Genomic DNA, 19832 nt, shown 5'->3' on the forward strand with positions numbered 1-19832 from the left:
TCCAGGATAGTGTGCACACTCCTGCATAAAGCACTTGCTGTGGTTGCAGACCAGCTGAACATTTAGCGAATGGAATCCCTTCCTGGTGAGGAATCTTCCTGACTGGTCAATCAGCTCTTGATGGCCACATGGGTGCAATCGATGATTCCCTGCATCTGAGGGAATCCAACGATGGAGGGAAATCCCACTGCCCTCTGAACTTGAGTGCCACTCTCCACCTTGAATTCAATGTAACCCCCTGCCCTCTCGAACAGAGCATCTATTACCTCCATGATACATTGATGTGCTGCTGCCTGCGAGATGCCACCAATGTCAGCTGCCACTACTTGGAAGACAAGGCCACTGTGAGTTTTACAGCTACGGGAAGGCCATGGTGATGGTTCCTGCGAACCCTCAGATGACCCTCAACGAGGCCACACAAATCAGCAACAATTTATCTGGAAATGCGCAGCCTTCTGCGGCACTGACACTTCAACATGCCCAGGTAGCTTCTCCTTTGGTGGTACACTCTCTGCTGAGGGTCTCACCTTCATTGCCTTCCTGCCCCTTGCTCCTTACCCCTGCCCCCCTCTTGCCGAAGGGTCTGCCTCTGCATCCGCAAATGCTGGTCCTTATCACTAGGCTATCCTATCCCAGAGTAGCTTAACCCCATTGCCTGTTATGTCCTTCCTTTATATTGGAATGTGCAGTCTTCCTGAACTCTCTCTCATGAACCTGTGAGGCCCATAAGCAGAGGGACCTGCACTCCACCCCACTAAAATGCCCTTGTCATGAGTGAGGAGATATGACAGATACTTCTCCTGACTCTGCACTACGAGTTGCCTGTGATTGAGGGCCTTTTCTGAGCCTTCCCTTTTTCATGGAGCTTCTTGCTGCTGTCCTGCCGTTCTGACTGATTTCCCACCTGTGCCTCCTCCTCCCTGTCGTGGTTCAGACCCTGCATGGATCTCGTGCCTCAGAAAGAAAATTCAAAACTGGCCCTTAATAAGATGATAATAAGCTTGTTAATTGGCTTAACTGGTCATTTAGAGGTCTCAGGTGGGTTGGCTCTTCTGACTGTCAGCAGAATCTTTTAAACTTTGAGCTTGCCAGTTTTGCCTTGGGAAACCGACATGCTGACCCCCAGGGGTACGTTTAAGTGACTGCCCATCCCCCTTCCCACCCTCGCATTGAAAGGAAAATCCTGCCCAGTAAGTAGGAAAAACTATGATAGATGGAGTTCAACTGTGGGGAAGAGTGAGGTCACACACTTTGGATCCAAGAAAGAAAACTCGGAAGATTTTGTTAACAGTGAGAAACAAAGAAGCTGTAGAGCAGCAAAATGACTCAGATTTTGATGAGCACAAAGCATTTTGTGTCCTGCTCTGCTGAATCTTTATTATTTCATGGGTTCTGCCGGATAACATTACTTGAGGTCCTGGTTTGGAGAGTTTATTGATTCCCTCAGTGAACTGACATCACTTAGCAGCATCATTGAGCTCCAGTTATAGTTGGGTGTGTGCTAAATTGGTTATCCACTCAATCTGTAAATCTCCCGAGTCATTCCTCTGACAATACATTCAGCAGTCACTTTGAAACAAAGAAATTATTAAAGGAATCAATGGGAAATGTGATAATCGATTCAAGTGCTTTCTGACTCCCTTTTTAAGCAGAAAATGTATTTAGCATACGCTGAGAGAGAACTGTACAGGAATTTGTTTGAAGACTTTAGTTGTATGCACTTGAGCCATATGTACTTCAGAGGAGGAGGGGATTGAATCGCCCTGCAGCTTCTCAAACAGGATATGCGGTGTGTGGAAAGAAAGCTTTCAAATTTTAATAGCGCATATAGCCCACTTAGCCATCTGGGATCATATGTCATGTGATTTTACCCACAATGCAATTTCTTACAATTCAATTTGTGACAGAATGCTATTGTGCAACAGTGGGCAAAAATTTCAAAATAGAGCCCTAATTTGTATAAGAAATATCAACAAATCACCTAATGGTATTAGGTATATCTTATCAAAGTACCCATTCATTCAAAGATACTCATAACTTATGAATTCATAAAGCATAGACTTAAAGAGAGAACCTCACAGACACCTCCCCCAACTCTGCTCCTGTTAGTTACAAAGAATTACAATGAACACTACCCACACCCCCCAACACAATATTTCAGTCGGTTGCTTGATCATCCATCTTTCGGACAAGATGTTAGGTAAAGGTTCGGTCTGCTCTCTCAGGTGAGGATGAAATATCTCATAGCATTATTTTGAAGAAGTACAGGAGAGTTCTCCCTGGTGTCCTGTCCAATATTTAATTCTCAATCAACATCACTGGAAAAGAGATTATCTGGTCAGTATCATGCTACAGCTTGTGGGAGCTTGCTGTACACAACATTAGCTGCTGTGTTTCTAACATTACAACATTGACTGCACTTCAAAAGAACTTCATTGGCTGTAAAGCACTTTGAGACATCCTAAGTTTGTAAAAGGTGCTATATAAATGCAAGTTTTTTTGATGTGGTATGAAGATCAGAAATTGAACACGGAAGCTATGATTCCACCATCCTGCATTTCTAGTGAGAAGTAACATTAACAGGGAGTGGGGACAGATAATTGTGACTATGGAATTGTAGCCTTCTTTCAGACCTATACACCCAGCAAGTGCATCTGCCCACTGAGAACATGTGATCACAGAATGACCTGTTTACTGGATAGTGAGTTTGCTGATTTCAACAGATATTGCAATGGAGGAAGCAATCAGCCCTGGTGTGTCTAGGCAAGAGATGGAAAAATTGAACAAGTTTCACCCCTGCTGATCATTATTTATTGACCGTGGCTGGAAGTGTATGCATCTCCATGCCTGAAAAGAATTGGATCGGGTTGGTTTTAATGGTTCCTGTATCCACATAGAGTGTAGATGCTCACTGGCCACGCTCAAATAAAACAGAAAATAGTGAAAATACTTAACAGTATACTTAACAGGTCGCTGATCTTTCGCCAGAATATGGAGAGTGTGAGTGACTAGTTGGTGATGTTCGCTCGATTTCTGATGCTCGTAATACCATACCATCTCATGATTTACCCATTTCAGGAGAGAGGAGATAATTAGAGAAGGAAACTAAAACCTCAAACCTTTTTTTTCCTGTCTGTCCCTTGATTCCTTTTTTGGAAAATGATGGATCGGAGAGTCCTTGTGTCATTATTTGGAATGGATGTTTTAGAATCATGGAAAGTTTATGGCACAGAAAGAGGCCACTTGGCCCATTATGTCTGCGTGTTTACTTATTTTAGCAGTAAAAAGGACCTGAATTAAATCATTTGGTACAGATAGCCAGGCATTTCAGTGATCCAGGGTACTTCAGCTTTAACTGGGTAAATGCTAATTCAATTGTTCCCCTTAGATTGTAACCCCTTTACGCTTGAAAGTGTCATCAGCACTTATGGCTTAAACAAAACAAATAGCAATGTGATATGTGAAAATCGATGCTGGTTCTTTCTGACTCCCTCTTTAAGCAGAACATGTATTTAGGGAGATTTGAGGGAAAACAGAGAATGTGAGACTATACAGGAATTTGTTTGAAGACTTTAATTTTATGCATTTAAGCCATATACACTTCAGAGGAGGAGATTGAATTGCCCTTCAGCTTCTCAAACAGGATATGCAGTGTGAGAAAAAAAGCTTTCAAATCTGTATCCGTGGCTTCATCACTAAAGCTGTGGTAAAGAGGATTATCAAACAAGAATGGATCTGGTTGATTCATCAATACCTGAATGGATGCACTACTTAAAGGCACTTTTATGTTGATAGAGTGTCTTCGATGGCAAGTGCAAAGTTCTCCCACTGTGACAACACTCTGTTATATAAAGTGGGAAAAGTCCAGAGAGCTAATTGCAGCAGAGACCCATCTTTTTTGTAGTTGTCATGAACTACTGTAGTGGCTGTACTTGAATCTAAATACATGAGGCTAGATTCACATCTTTCTATTCATTAACTGTGAGTGACCACCTTCCATGCAGCCTTTAATTGCCAGCTGTGGCAGGAAGAAAGACAAACAAGAACAGCACACAGAAATCATGGGTATTATAATGTAACGGTGCCTTAACGGTAAGCACAGAAAGTAATGAATGGAGATTTAGCCTTTCTTTTTCCAGCATACAGAAGTAAAGTATCTGGCACATGGTCTTATTTTCTGGGGGAAAATTTCAAAATTAAATCTTCAAGATTTTGTGCTTCCTTGTGTTAATTTGTGAGTCAATTTCTTCTGTCTGAGTATAATGCAGCAGTATGTTGTAAGTTATCTAGCCTTCTTCAGTTGTCTTTCTACATAACAAGAGGCAATTGAGGCAATCTGTGGCTTTCCTTTTCTCCAGTAGTTCTGATTTTATGCTCACATGTATTGGCTGTGGTAGTGCAATTCTTTCTTTCTTTTTTCTTTTGGGCCTCCTTATCTCGAGAGACAATGGATACGCGCCTGGAGGTGGTCAGTGCAATAGTAATGGCTTTAGACTAGCAGCCAAGAGGTGGTGAAGTTATCTCTTACCATAGCGATGTTGTGAAACGGAATGTGGCAAAACTGCTGGGTGTCTACGGACCCAACTAGTTCACTAATGTCCTTCAGGAAAGGAGATCTGCTGCATCCTATCTGGTCAACTCTCAGGCATGCTGTACCTGTGACTGCCTCTAGCACCAGCTGGCAATCCACTCTGTAGTAAAAATAATTCAAGAAGAAGGGCCCCCCTATTTTCTTATGGAAACTAGGGATATGTAATAAATACAACGTTGCTAGTTCAGATTGAGAAAACAATGATCTTCAATCATAACTGGGGCTCAGTATTTGATGTCAGTTCACAGAATCACAGAATCTCAGAGTTGTTACAGTGCAGAAGGAGGCCATTCGGCCCATCGTGTCTGAATCGGCTCTCTGAATGAGCGTTTCATCTAGTGCCACTCCCCCGCCTTCTCCCCGTAACCCTGCATAATCTTCCTTTTCATATAACAGTCGAATTCCCTTTTGAATGCTTCAATTGAACCTGTCTCCACCACACTCTCAAGTGCATTCCAGACATTAACCACTCGCTGTGTGAAAAAGTTTTTCCTCATTTCGCTTTTGCTTCTTTTACCAATTACTTTAAATCTGTGCCCTCTTGGTCTCGATCCTTTCACATGTGGGAACAGTTTCTCTCTAACTACTCTGTCCAGACCCCTCATAATTTTGAATACCTCTATCAAATCACCTCTCAGCCTTCTCTTCTCTAAGGTAAACAATCCTAACTTCTTCAATCTATCTTCATAACTGAAGTTCAAAACTCACCCATTGCAGCAAAGATGAGCCTCGTGGTATTTTAACTCCTGAGCCTCATGAAATGTCGCAGGCCGACTCCCCGTCCATTTGGGGCGTGAAGTCGATGGGAAGTGCCGCAAATTTGCACAGCCCAGAGTGCACCGCCTGTCAAGAACAAGTAAGTCTGCGGGATTGGCTGTCACGTGGGGATCCCACAATCGGGGGTGGGGCATGATTGTAGAAAGTGAGGCCTATGATTTCCTTGTGGGGCCTGCTCCTCCTGGCCCCACACAGAAATAAGTCAAAAATTAAATTAACCTCTGCTTGTCCCCATCTGGTTCCTTGCTGGTTTGGCCTAGCAGAAAGCTCACTGCCATTTCCTGCTGAGGCCTACTAGTAAAAATTGCAGCCAAGTCCCACTAATGTCATCAGGATCCAATGAGCATATGCTCAACAAAGCCCCACTGGCTTTGGATGGGTATCCTTGCTGCCTGTGATAAAATCCTGGCAGGTCAGCTCTAAGAGGCTCCACGGTGGGTAATTGACCCAGGTGGTGGGGGGAGGAGTTGTGGGTGGGGATGGCGGTGATGGTGGGCGGGGGGGGACAGGTCACTTTAACTGCCCACCAAGTTGGGTTAAAATCACCCTCAACATTTGCTCCTCTTGAATTCACCCACACATTTCTAGGAGTAATATTAAGTTATTTTATATTACTCCTCACTGTGATGCCACATTTCCTAATGTCGAACTGTTATCACTGGTTAAATGTGCCTCTGGTCATCTTTTTTTTGTAATGTCATAATAATATTCACAGTTACAAGAAATTATGAAAGTATAAGTTACCCTTTACTTCACCAGTGTGATATATCCATTTCCCATAACTGCCATCCCTATTGCCGCTGAGTGAAATTGCCTACTTAAAGGAGAATTATAGGCATTTCAGTGCTGTGAGCTCACTGTTATTATAAACTAGATTTAGCCAGTCCGAATTTTTCTTTTTAGTTTCACTTTGAACACTTAACAACCCACTGGAGAAATGACCTACAATCCCTTCATTTTGGATTTGAACTCATGACAAAATTGAAAGGATGGTGGCCTTATCCACTCGAACCCTGAGTAATAATTATATTCAGAACTAAATCTGGGGATTACTTTATTCTTTCCAGATAAGCAAATACTTTTGTCCCTGGCATCAATCTTTTTCTCACACTCCTCATGAAATGCTAATAGCATAGATTGTCAATAATGATTGAAGTAGTTTCTATTCATAAATGTTCACCTAGAGTGTAAAACCATAAGATACAGAAACTACAGAGCACACTTTAAATGGACAAGTGTTCTTCAAGATGATTTTAACTGTCTTGAGTGCTGAAAATTATTCCTGCCTGGTATTTTTATTGTTGAAAACTACAAATAAGTCTGTAATTCTGACTTGCAGTAGGCGCTACAGCAGAACAGACCTTAACAGGAAGCATTATTTATTAACAGAATAATGTTCATCCTCTGCTAAAAATTAAAAAATCTGATGTGAGCAATATAAAAGGAGAGGTAATTGGATGCTTTAAGTACTGCAGTTGTTTTCTGGTGGCTGGAGGCAAGTTGGCTTAGTTCTGAGTTGAAAATAAAAAGGCCCTTAGAGCTTTTTATGTACACAAAAGAGAATCATTTTGTTTGGCATATTCTTTGCACATTCCACGGCACTGGCAAACATAGCCATACCATCATTTAGCTGCCACAGCATAGAGCCAGTGACGAAGTTCAGGAGTGCATCACTATTCATGATTGTCAAATACTTTCTGTGTACCTTTAGACAACACCGTTTACAGTATCCTTTGTGATTTTCTCATAGTGTTTTAAATCTTTTAGCTTTTCTTTATAAAGCATCAGCAAAATTTGCAAGCTGCCTCCCGTCCTCCCTGCTGTTCAAAGTTTAGCTTTTGCTTGGAATACTGATAGACTTTGCCTCAGGGTAGATTTTCTTTTTAGCCTAAAGTAAGAAGGATATTTCCAAGATGACTTAGCATTCTAGTGGCACATTGCTTCAGGAGGTTATTCAAACTTTTAAGAAAATGAAAGCTTTTTTGATTCAAATCAGAATGTTCAAAGCCAATTATTAACACTTCCCCCGCCCCCACCCCATCACCCTTTACACTAAACGGGAATGTTGCAGGGAGAGAGGAGCATCTGTGGCACTGTTCCACATCTCCACCATTTTAACTGAATTGTTTGTGGCTGCATGTCAGGCACCAGCCCCAGGCAAGTGGGGTCCTAATTCAAAGGTCAAAGTGCCGCCCTCAAAAGCAGCTGCAGCAGTCGTCGTCAAATGAGGAATACCTGGGGGATGGAGAGGAAGCAGCAGAGAAAGGAGGGGGCACATAAGTGCTTTGCAGCGAGAGATGTCAGGGATCAGCTCACAGCTCAGCGATTCTGTGGAACTTCTCACACCTGCCCTGAAAACCTACAGAAAGCCCCTCTGCAGAACAGTCCTTGACAAATTCTTCTCCACTCTCTTCAACCTGTTTTGAAGAACAGTCAAACCATTCTGACAATGTCTTTATTAATTATGTGGAGCGACTAGAGAAGCTTGGATTCTTTTCAGAGTAGAGGTTAAACGGAGATTTACCAGAATATGTTCAAAATTATGACTGGTTTTGGAGAGTAGATAGGGAGAAACACTGGCGGAAGGACACAGATTTAAGATAATTGGCAAAAACATCAGAGGGGAAATGAGGAGAAATAGTTTTACTCAACAAATTGTTTTGACCCAGAATTCATTGCCTGAAAGGGTGGTGGAAGCTGATTTAATGGTAACATTCAAAACGGAATTGGATATATACTTGTAAAGGAGAAATTTGCAGGGCTATGGGTAAGGGCAGGGGAGTGGAACAAATTGGATAGCTCTACCCAAAGCACCAGCATAGGCACTATGGGCTGAATGGCTTTTTTCTGTGTTGTATCATTTTATGATCCTAAGTCAGCTGGGTCAGACTGCTCTGGCAGTAGCCAACTTGCTGGCACCATGCCAGGTATTGGTTGAGGGGGACGCCGATGTGTGGATATACTAAATTCCTACTGATTGCTGGGTGTTTCTCCACATGCGGACCCCTTTATCTTGCAATGTATCCCATGTAGAGTTCCAATGTCTGAGCTAGGAGTGGTGAAATGCCTAATGGAACATCCTCAAAGACATTATCCTCTTCCAATGTCTGTTATTCTGCAGGATCCTCTTTTTGTTGAGAAGGCCCTAGGAATAAAAGAAAGGAGAAGGAGTTAGAATGTGAGAGAGAAGCTGGGCACAATAAAGTAACCATTTGGAGAATGCAAGTTGAAGTTGCTAAGTTTGTTGCCTCTGTGTTGGGTTGAATGATGGAATAAAATAATATGCAGATACACTGCCTGGGTACGCCACCAGCCTCTCCTGGCCCAACCCTTGTGACACTGCCTGGGACAGGGATCTCCAGTGCTTACTGCTTTGTCTGTATGAGGGCAATGATGTTGGGGGCCCCTGCCTGTGCCCTGTTTTTCTTCTTCGTTTTATTGTCAAAGTCTTGTTATGCAGAAAAAACAGGTGAGAGTTAGTGAGTGTGAGTTGAGTAGGAGATGTAAGGGGCTTGTGAACATGGTGCCTGTATTGAGAGCTGGAAAAGAAACAAGATGGAATAGGGAGGTGATCAATGTAAATTGAAGTGTGTGTAATGTGAAGTGAGGCAAGGGTGCTGGGAGGAGTTGGTTGTAAAAGTGTTAGGATGTGAGAAGAGAATGGTGTTAGTATGTGGTGTGAAGAGAGCAAAGGAACAGGTGAGTGTGTTTGTAATGAGCAAGGGATTTGTCTTAGTGTGCCCTTTGCATGCTCAAAATGTGATAGAGGGGAGGTCAAAGTTGAGAGTGGTAGGGGCGGAGGTGAGAGGTATATTGTTAGGTGATGTTGAGAGAGATGGAGAGGTAAAGGGGTGTACTTGCAGCTCTTATGAGGCCATTGAACATCTTTCTACATTGAATCCAGGTCTTGGGGGTGATGTTGTTGGCACCAACCCTCTCACCCTGCTTTACAGTGTCCTTAAGGATGCTCTTGCTCTTCCCCCCAGCCCTCTCCTTTCTCTACTAGGGCCTCCATGGATGCACTTGGAAAGCAAGTCAGCACTCTGACTCATGTCTGCTGCCAGAAAACATTCCAGGGCTGTGGATTATAAAATGTTAAGGAAAAATATTGAGGCTTATGTGGGTAGATTGCCTGATTCTGTAGGCAAAGGGGTCAACAGCCCATCTTTCAAATATTAATGAGGCCCTAAAGTTACAATAGACCAGGCCTCAAGCCAACAACATTGTGGCAGCCTGCCACTTACCTCATATCCAGCACTCAAATACCGGTCCCAATACTTTCCTAAGCCTCTTGAAGTGATTATACCTTACTATGGTCCAAGATAGTGTATAATATATTAGGTTAACTGCTTGGCATAAGCAAAGAACATCATAGAATGGCACAGAGGGCTAGAGTGAAGGAACAAATCACTTTGGAAGTGGGAATTTGGACTTTATACAGAAAAGAGAATAAAAACAAAAATTCATCTGGCCACTGGTTCATGGTGACAGAATAAGCCAAACTCCAGCTTTAAATGTGGGATTTCAAGTACTTTAAGCAGTATTTTGGGGATTACATCTGTTTTATCATGAAAAATTAGAATCTTGTTCATCAGTATGGTTTAATGATTATTGAGTTAATAAGATTTAAGTAAAATGGTTAAACAAAAGAGCTGGTTTGGTGAATAAATGCACTACGCAATGTGATTCTGAGCCATACAAGACCAAGAAAGCCCTAGGTTTAATCCCTGGTCCATGCCCAGTTAGTCAGTCTCATGCCTGTTTATATTAAAGAGCTGCTTCTGTCCAAGAGTGGTTCTGAAATTTAGACCATGGCTGCTGATTCTGTGCACTCACTCACTCTCTTTATGTTGTAGGGTGGATATCACAGAACTGTAGCAACAGCTTCCCCATGCAGTTATTTAAAAAACACATTTTGTTTTGTGGTCATGGGACCTGCCTCAGAAGCCTGTATAGGCGAGCAACTTTTAAAATAAGCCTATATCTGGCTTCAGATCACATATAAGGTGCTGGGGAGGATACAGGGACAATTTGAGGCTTGGCGAAGGGAGAGGAGGACATAGCTTATGCCAAAAATATTAAAAGAGGTCTGCATTTCCTCGTCAGTGCTTACATGTATGATCGACCTATAAAGGCAAGCTGACTGCTCAGTGCATCCATGGACATAGAAAGATGGCAGCATCTCCTACTTATGACAATGTTTATCTTTGGTACCAAGGGCATGGCTAACTGTGTACATGCCAGCAAAATGGTAATCTCTTTTGGTGGGTCTCAGAGTTGCCTTGAACAGGGGCAATTCATTTAATATTTATTTAACTTCTTTAATATTTAAACAAAAATGTTCCAATGCTAGAGAAATACACCCAGCTGCTTTGAATGATGCAACAGATTTATGCTTTTCCAGCTTTTTTTCCCTTCCTGTCCTGAACATAGTAACAGGAATAAGCCATTCAACGCCTCAAACCTGTGAAGATACTGACTTTTGCTTGAGTAGTTTGCAGGTGTCAGAAGCCAAAGCCTAAGAGGTTTTTCTCCAAGTGTGAGCCTGGACAGAGAGCACCAACAAGCCAACTTACTGTTGAACACATCACATCTGAGGTCTGGTCCTGTTCTTACTTAACATCCAAATGTGTACTTTTAAGGAAAATGACACTGCATAACAACCAGGAGCAGAGAACTTCCAACCCTCTCGACTGCCCTGTTGTGATCAACTAGTTCAGCCCAGATTGAACATTCAACCCGGAACCATCTGGTCTGTGCCGCATAGAGCAGTCCTTTCACCAATTAGGCCAGCAGAAGCCATGCAGCAGCAAATTCCAAAGTAGCCCAAAGTATCTCCTACATAGCTTATATTTTTGTATCCATTGATACTGCTTCTCTTCGCAAATTTAAGAGTTAAGGGAGGCTTTTGGACTAGCTAAACCCTCCATGGAAACCTACAGTCCCCCTATCACAACATTCAACTGCATTTTTAATGATTCCAAAGTTTTTGCATCCACCACCCAAGCTGGAAATCCATTCCAGGCATTAATGGTTCCATGTGTCAACAAGTCTATCTGATTTTAGTCCTGAACTTGCCTTTTTGCCATTAAAGCTGTTGCGTTGATGTAGTTAAGGTACTATGCCCTCTGATAGTTATTTCCTTTCATTTATTACTATTTGTTGATTTTAAATATGCTTCTCCCAGAGTTCTCCTAGTGACTCAATAGGTAAATGCATCTCCCAGTAGGTCAATGAGTTATATATTTCCAGGAAAGGCCTCAGGTCTTTGTTGAGTTGCCTGATCTTAGCCAGGATGATGTTAGTGGGTGGGGTTGGTGGGGGTCTACAATTGGCTTTTCATGTGCTTGGTGTGGAGAGGGAAAAATAGTGTTCCTGCACCTATGTGCCAATTCTGAGGACTGCACTTTAGGAGGATGTCAAGGCCTTGGAGAGGCTGCAGAAGAGATTGACCAGAATGGTACCAGGGATGCAGGAGTTCAGTTATGTGGAGAGACTAGAGATGCGAGGATTGTTCTCTTTGGAGCAAAGCAAGCTGAGGGAAATTTAATAGATGCGTTTAAAATTAAGAGGGGTTTCGATAGAGTAAACAGGGAGAAACTGTTTCCATTGGCAAGAAGGTTGGCAACCAGAAGACACAGATTTTAAGATGATCAGCAAAAAAAAGGGCTATGGGGAAAGAGTAGGAGAGTGGGACTAATTGGATAGCTCTTTCACAATGCCAGCACAGGCACGAGGCACCAAATAGCCTCCTACACTGCTGTATGATTCTATGATATAGTCCAGTCGGTGCATTAGGTTGCTCCTCAGATCCTGCTGACGGTCATTGTTCCAGCTTATGGGAAACAAAGATGCAATAGGAACAGTAGAACTGCCAACATCTTTGAAACTGTATGCCAGCATAAGTCAGAACACCAAAAATAAGATGACGAAGGCAGTTTTTCTCAGAGGCTGCTGACAGTCTGAACCAAATTGCACACAATTGGCCCTCTCCAGCAGGAAATCTCAGTTCTGCCTGACGTTTGATTGAAACCTAATGTTAAATGATGCTGCACAATGGTAAAGTGCAAGTAAATCTAAATCAAAACATTGCCCACTGGTGCAATGAGAAGATTCAGTTAGAATGGCACTAATCTTATTGACATGTATGAAAAAAACTTAATTTCTCGTGGCTAATGAGTGCCAAAATTAGGAGGAAGCAAAACTGAAAATGACTCATTCCATGTTATTTAAGTTCCTCATTGAAACCACGAGGAACATCAGGACAAAGTACATAAATAACTCCTTTGCTCTCTTGTATTGCTTTAAGAAAGAAATGAATACTCAGCTTTTGTAGTCCTTCATCTAAAATTATTCTGTAGATTTCTGAAGATAAGAGGAAGGATTTGAAATGCAGCAAATGTATTTCAGATTTCAGTTTAAGCTAAAGCCTGATTTTAACTTTTGGTGGGTATGGGGTGAGTGGGTAGGTGATGAGGTGAGCTGGAAACTCAACCACTGCTCCAGGAATGAGGTCTGGGCTAATTTAGCACTTTTCAATCTCACCAGCTGATTTCCTGTCCATGGGTATAGTATGTATAAATAGTATGACATGCACTTTGTTGTTTAAGCTTATAAAGAAAATAGAAAGACTTTACTTGTATTAATTTGGAAGCAAAAGGCATTTATATAGTGCCTTTCACAGAGTGAGGAGGAAAGCCTTACAGGACAATATAGATGGGCTGGTAAGATGGGCAGAGCAGTGACAAATGGAATTTAATCCTGAGAAGTGTGAGGTGATGCATTTTGGGAGGACTAGCAAGTCAAAGGAATAGACAATGGATGGTAGTATCATAGGAAGTACAGAGGGTCAGAGGGACCTTGGTGTACTTGTCCATAGGTCACTGAGGGCAGCAGCATAGGTAGATAAGGTGGTTAGGAAGGCATATGGGATACTTGCCTTTACTAGCCGAGGAATAGAATGTAAGAGCAGGGAAGTTATGACGAAGCTGTACAAAACACTAGTTAAGCCACAGTTGGAGTACTGTGTACAGTTCTGGGCACCACACAATAGGAATGATGTGATTGCACTAGAAAGGGTGCAGAGGAGATTCACCAGGATCCTGGGCTGGAGCATTTCAGCTATGAAGAGAAACTGGATAGGCTAGGGTTGTTTTCCTTAGAGCAGAGAAGGCTGAAGGGGGACCTGATTGAGGAATACAAAATTATGAGGGGCATTGATAGGTTAGATAGGAAGAAACGTTTTCCCTTAACGGAGGTGTCAAAACCAGGGGGCATAGATTTAAGGTAAGGGGCAGGAGGTTTAGAGGGGATTTGAGGAAAAAAATGTTCACCCAGAGGGTGGTTGGAATCTGGAACGCACTGCCTGAAGGGGTGGTAAAGGCAGGAACCCTCACAACGTTGAAGAAGTATTTAGATGAGCACTTGAAACACCATTGCATACAAGGTTACGAGCCAGGTGCTGGGAAATGGGATTAGAATAGATAGGCTTGATGGCCGGCACGGACACGGTGGGCCGAAGGACCTGTTTCGGTGCTGTATAACTCTATGACCCAGGATGCCCCTATACAGCCAATGAAGTACGTTGTTGTCGAGTTGCTGTATTAATGTATGAAATGCAACAGCCAATTTGCACTCAACAAGATCCAATAAACAGCAATGAAATAAATGACCAGATAATCTGTTTGAGATCTTTGTTGATGGATAAATATTGGCCAGGACACTACACCACCATAGGATCTTGTATGCCCACCGAGAGTGAAGACGGGACGTTGGTTTAACATCTCACCCAAAAGATGGCACCTCTCATGGTGCACTATTCCCACAGTACTGGACCAAACCAGAACATGTGCTCAAATCTATGGAATAAGGCTTGAACCCACTATCTTCTGACTCAAAAACAAGAGTGCTACCACTGAGCTTATGGCAAGTAGGGTATCCTTTGATGGGTCTGAATAGAAATTTTTGTAAATACTTTGGACATTTGGTAAAACTTTGATTTCATTTATGAAGTTATGATGCAGAACAAAAATGTGACTGTTATATTTTCCCATTGGCATAGATGGCAGTATTTACTATTGAATGCATGGCTGCCAGTGGTGGAGCAATTAAAATCAAGGATGCACAAGAGGCCAGAATTGGAGGAGTGCAGATATCTCAGAGGGTGTGAAATGGTTTCTGAGATATTTAAATCTCCCAGGTTTATTTGCGCTGCAGGAGAATTGCAGAATAGTTATCTTGGCCCGTCAGGATTCCTGGAAGGCAATTTTAGCAAAGGGAAGAAAAATAAAAATATCCCCATCACCACAGGAGTGAGTGGAGTATCTGGCTTACACTATTGGGCACAAATGTTAACTTTTGTGGTTGCTGGTATCATAAAATTGTATGATGGTTTTCTAACATACTGAATTGTTGTAAAACTGGTAGACCACTTTAATATATTTTTTTTTATTGCACCATTATTCACCATGTGATATCACATCCTCATGTCCTCAGTACCTTGCTCTACGGCAGCGAGGCATGGACAATGTATGTCAGCCAAGAGTGACGTCTCAATTCATTCCATCTTCGCTGTCTCCAGAGAATCCTTAGCATCAGGTGGCAGGACCGTATCTCCAACACAGAAGTCCTCGAGGCGGCCAACATCCCCAGCATATACACCTACTGAGCCAGTGGCACTTGAGATGGCTTGGCCATGTGAGCCGCATGGAAGATGACAGGATCCCCAAGGACACATTGTACAGCGAGCTCGTCACTGGTATCAGACCCACCGGCCGTCCATGTCTCCCCTATAAAGACGTCTGCAAACGCGACATGAAGTCCTGTGACACTGATCACAAGTCGTGGGAGTCAGTTGCCAGTGATCGCCAGAGTTGGCGGACAGCCATAAAGGTGGGGCTAAAGTTTGGCGAGTCGAAGAGACTTAGCAGTTGGCAGGAAAAAAGACAGAAGCGCAAGGCGAGAGCCAACTGTGAAACAGCCCTGACAACCAATTTTATCTGCAGCACCTGTGGAAGAGCCTGTCACTCTAGAATTGGCCTTTATAGCCACTCCAGGCGCTGCTTCACAAACCACTGACCACCTCTAGTTGCTTACCCATTGTCTCTCGAGACAAGGAGGCCAAAGAAGAAGAAGAAGAACAAGATTCACCATGTGATGTCATATACCTTCATGGCAAATTTTTTTCACCTATGGTGCGTTGCCTCCGTTTTGTCATCACCTTCAGCAATTCCTCACCATCATAGTAAGAAAATATAAATGTACCATATACAAAGTTATGTAAAATAACATACCTGGATATGAGATAAAGGCTGCAATTCAGTTGTGGTAGATTTATGGAAGGTGTCTGTTAACATCTTAGATCAATTAAATCACAAGTTTGTAACTCACACCCATATCCTGAGTCCCTTAATGTAATTACAGCTTTATAACTGACTCTCACCAGCTATTATTCTTAATTTCATAATTGCGCCCTACTACCTAACATTTCCAACTAAACTCTAGAACTCGAGCTAAGGAGAATGTCGGAAGTCAACTGTATGCATTGGCCCTCCTTTCCAATTTATCTTAATTCTTGGGAAAATCACTCCTTCTCTGCTCGATCGTTCCTCATTGGCCTGACAGTGATCCAAAGCCATTGTGGGGTAACTTTAACCTAACTAACCGAGTGGGAAAGTCACAATATTGTGTGGATTGCTGGATTTACACCAGGCTAACATTGCTCTATAATGGATTCAGTGAAAATTTTCCCAGTGAATCAAAAGTACATTGTTTGTCTGCTCTTGGCCGGAATTTTACGTGCTGATGGTAATCCTGCCCACCAGCTGAAAAGCTGCGACGAGCCCGACTCTGCTGGGCGTGGAAGCCATGCTGCTATTTTGACTGGCTCAGGCACTTAAGTACCTGCAGTTATGGATTCCTCCCCTCTGAGGCTGGATGTCCCGTCTCCAAGAGCTGCCGGCCAATCAGGGGGCCAGCAGCTCTTCAATTCCAGAACGCCACCGAGGGAGGTGGCCACTGCTGGTTCTGCACCCAGTCCGGGGAACCACGATGGACACTGGCCTCAGAACAGGTAAGTGGGATTGGGTCTCGCCAGGGACAATCCACTGGGCCCCGGCAGGGGTGGGGGGCAGTCAAACAATAGGGTAGGGGGAGTTGTTTCAGCAAGCCAGTCCATGTTGCTGGGCAGGGGCCGCTTGGTGCGGCACAGGGTGCCCAATCAGGAGGACCGCCCCCACCTCCCAGGCCCGCAAGAATGCCGCTAGGTGTTACTGGGTAGGTGCCAAAGTGCTCATATGCTGCTGGTAAAATAGCTGTGGCGGCAGGAAGAAGCCCTTAAGTGGCGATTAATTGGCCACTTAAGGTCCTCAATTGGTCTAAGGGCTGCCTGCCATCTCCCCCGCCACTGGTAAGATAGCACTCCCAACATTCTGTACAATTTTATGCCCCCCCACTGCCTCGAAGCTTCCTCCCGGGGTGGGGGGCATTGAATTCTGGTCCTTGTGCGGAGGTTTTCTTGCACTGGACAGCATTGCTGCTGTGTTTTCTTTGCTACAGGATTCCATTGAATGCTCGTCAGCCATGGGAAGTTATGCCAGTGTTTATGCTCCACACAAGCCTCCTCTTACTATTTACATCCTCTAACCCTATCAGCATTTCTTTCATGTACTCATCTAGTTTCCGCATTAGTGAAGCTATGTTATTCGCCTCAGCCACTTCATTGGTAGCGAATTTCATATTCACAGCACTCTCTGAGTAAAGCAGTTTCTCCTGAATTCCTTACATTTATTAATGACTATTTATATGTACAGGCCCTAGTTTTGAACTCCACCATGAATGGAAACAGGGTATTTTTAACTCCCCCCCACCCCCCACCCGCACTCCCCCAGGTTGGATGGGGGTTTAAAAATAAAAAGATGGACAACCCGACCCCAACCCACCTCCAAACATCCCACTTCTGATTTTAATGGAGGTGGGTTGAAGGAGGATGGGATGACAAATCAGCTCTCAGGTCAGGGGTCGGTCAATAAAATCTTTTGTGGAGGCTATGTGCCTCCAATTTAGCTGAACTTCTAGTTTTGAAACCTACAGGTCGAGTTTCCTGGGCCTTAGGAAACCCGACAGTTGAAGGGAGATGTGAAGGGCATATCCATCAGTTAAGTGTCTTTACTGCACTGCTTGTGGGCAAGGAAAGGAAGGAGTGTTTCCCCCTGCACCCAGAAGCTAACCTGTAAAGCCCCCCATGACATGCTCAACCCTGCTGCGAACTGTCTGACTACTCAGTCTCTGACACCCCATGATCTGTCTGAAACCACCACCACCCCCCAGCCCCCGCCTACGCCCCTAACCGGGTGATTTATCTGACCACCAGAAAGACAGATCCGCAGCTGTGGCCTGGTGCCACAGGCCAAATTGCCTGACCGCCAGTCTACTTCCAATTTCCCAGCCGTTAAATCTCCCCACTGCTGCCTTTTTGCCTCCCTGTTATCAGGGCCACCTTTTCTCCATTTATCCTATCATACCCCTTCATAAGTTTAAGGACCTCTTTTCAATCGCTTTACAGTTTCCTCTTTTCTAGAAAAAAGAGCACCTACACCAATCAAAATGTTACAGCATCCTTTTCGCTTGGACTGCAAATAAACATTTACTTCATTCACCTATAACATATTGAACTAACAAAGTTCTACATAATAGAAAACATACTCTATGTATTCTCTAAAGTTTCTGAAGCAGTCTGGTAATTCAATCTTTCATTGTATGGAAATATATAGGTTCTTTTCACTCCCACTTGGGATAGAAATTGGACCTTGTTGTGTCTATGTTTATGGCTATAAAATGAGGGTCAATTTCAAGAACCAACATCCGACAGCCAAAATACACTTGAAAGATGTCTGTCCCAATATTGGTTTGGGCCATTTTTCAGGCATTCCTCACGGCTGCCTGAAAGAGGTATTAGATATATAAATGAGAGGATTAACACCTTGTCTTCAGCCCCCCCTGGGAAATTGGATAACGATAAGAGGAGCCAGAGCTGGCGTCTAGCCTGCTTCCCTCAGGAATCTTAGAAGCCTCTGAGGCCTAAACAGTCGCTGCCATCAGAGAGTAGGTTTTTATTTCAAAACTTCAAAAATCATCCCTGTGGAGCCAGGGGGAGCAGAAGTGTTCCCCTGACTTCACAGTACTCCTGACTGGCCCCCCATTCAGGACTTACCTTTGGACCACTGCCAGCAAAGGAAGAAGCTTGATATCTTCTTAAACATTATGAGGCCTGAGGCCCAATTACATGCCGGTTTTGGGTGTCTTAGTTGGGATGCATGTTCTGCCTGCTGTCCCCATTACAGGCCTGAAAACGGGCCTAAAGAAATTTCCACTCCCTTGCTTTTTCCTCTTTCCACTCCTGAAGGTGCTGATATAGTGCACCTATCACACCCCTCACAGGGATCAGTTAACTCAACACAGGTTGGGGTCTAACCTGGGATCTTCTTGGTCTATATGACTGAGTACCACACTAGCACACAGGGCAGTACACTCAACGATGAAACCCTAAGGGAAGTAAGGCCTTTCTTTTATTTGTGAGGGTACATCAAGCTGAGGGATGTACTGTACTGGCAGCAGCTTTCCCAATGAAGGTGGGCAACATATAGAATTTGCTACATCTTAATTGCTGGAGTAAGATACTGGAAGGACAGCATTTTACAACACTGCCCTTTCCCCTGCCCACACCCCTGCCATTCCCAAATCCTCATGAAACTGCTATATTTAACTTTTCTTACTGGCATTTTCTGAACAGACAAAAGGTTGTAGAATTGGTACATCTCTTGATTTGCCACAGAAATGCTGTTGCAGCCCTCACAAGTGTAAACCATTTTGGAATGTGTTAGTACTGTAGATTCCTGTTCAGTGAATAATTTGCTCACCACAAGACATTGTTCAGCAATATTTGTTTCACAGTGACCATTCATCCACACTTACTGGAACAGCTGTTTTAGCATGGTTATAATTTTGGTTGCTCTGATGGAAACAGGAAAGGTTCCAGTTAATCACAGTACAAAATGAGGCAGGAATTTGTGCAATCTGGACACAAATGGACACTTTATAATTCCTTAGGGAACTTTTTCCATTGACCGTAGCAAAAACAGTTGGGGAATGGATAGAAAAATGACTGTGGGCTTTCTGTCACTTTAGAGTGTTGTGATGTATTTCAATACAACCTGGGTGTTATGTAGCTACTTAATGAGTACAATGCAATGGTCTTAACTGAAACGTTGTCACCACCCCCATCCCCAAGGCGAACAAAACATTCTCTTTGTCCAATTGTTCACCTCAGGCAAACATTCTATTTTGTATAGGGATTAGTGCAGCCCCATGGTGTGGTACATTAGCTCCTTATCAAGGAGCAGTAGGGCACAGGTAGTTTCCTGCAGCTCCCCGCCCAGTCAATTCCTGATAGCAGCTGAACCATCTG

At 43.4% G+C, this 19832-nt stretch overlaps 1 long non-coding RNA gene across 1 annotated transcript in view; it reads right to left on the bottom strand.

Annotated features, from left to right (window-relative positions):
* Positions 1-7438: 7438 nt before the first annotated feature.
* The window catches only part of LOC137376493 (uncharacterized), a 69754-nt gene continuing 57360 nt past the window's right edge, over positions 7439-19832 (bottom strand). Inside the window, exon 4 of the long non-coding RNA XR_010976255.1 lies at positions 7439-8513. This is a non-coding gene — a long non-coding RNA (uncharacterized lncRNA). The remainder of the gene's footprint in view (positions 8514-19832) is intronic.

Source organism: Heterodontus francisci, chromosome 13 (assembly GCF_036365525.1).
Source record: "Heterodontus francisci isolate sHetFra1 chromosome 13, sHetFra1.hap1, whole genome shotgun sequence".
NCBI classification, from domain to species: Eukaryota; Metazoa; Chordata; class Chondrichthyes; order Heterodontiformes; family Heterodontidae; genus Heterodontus; species Heterodontus francisci.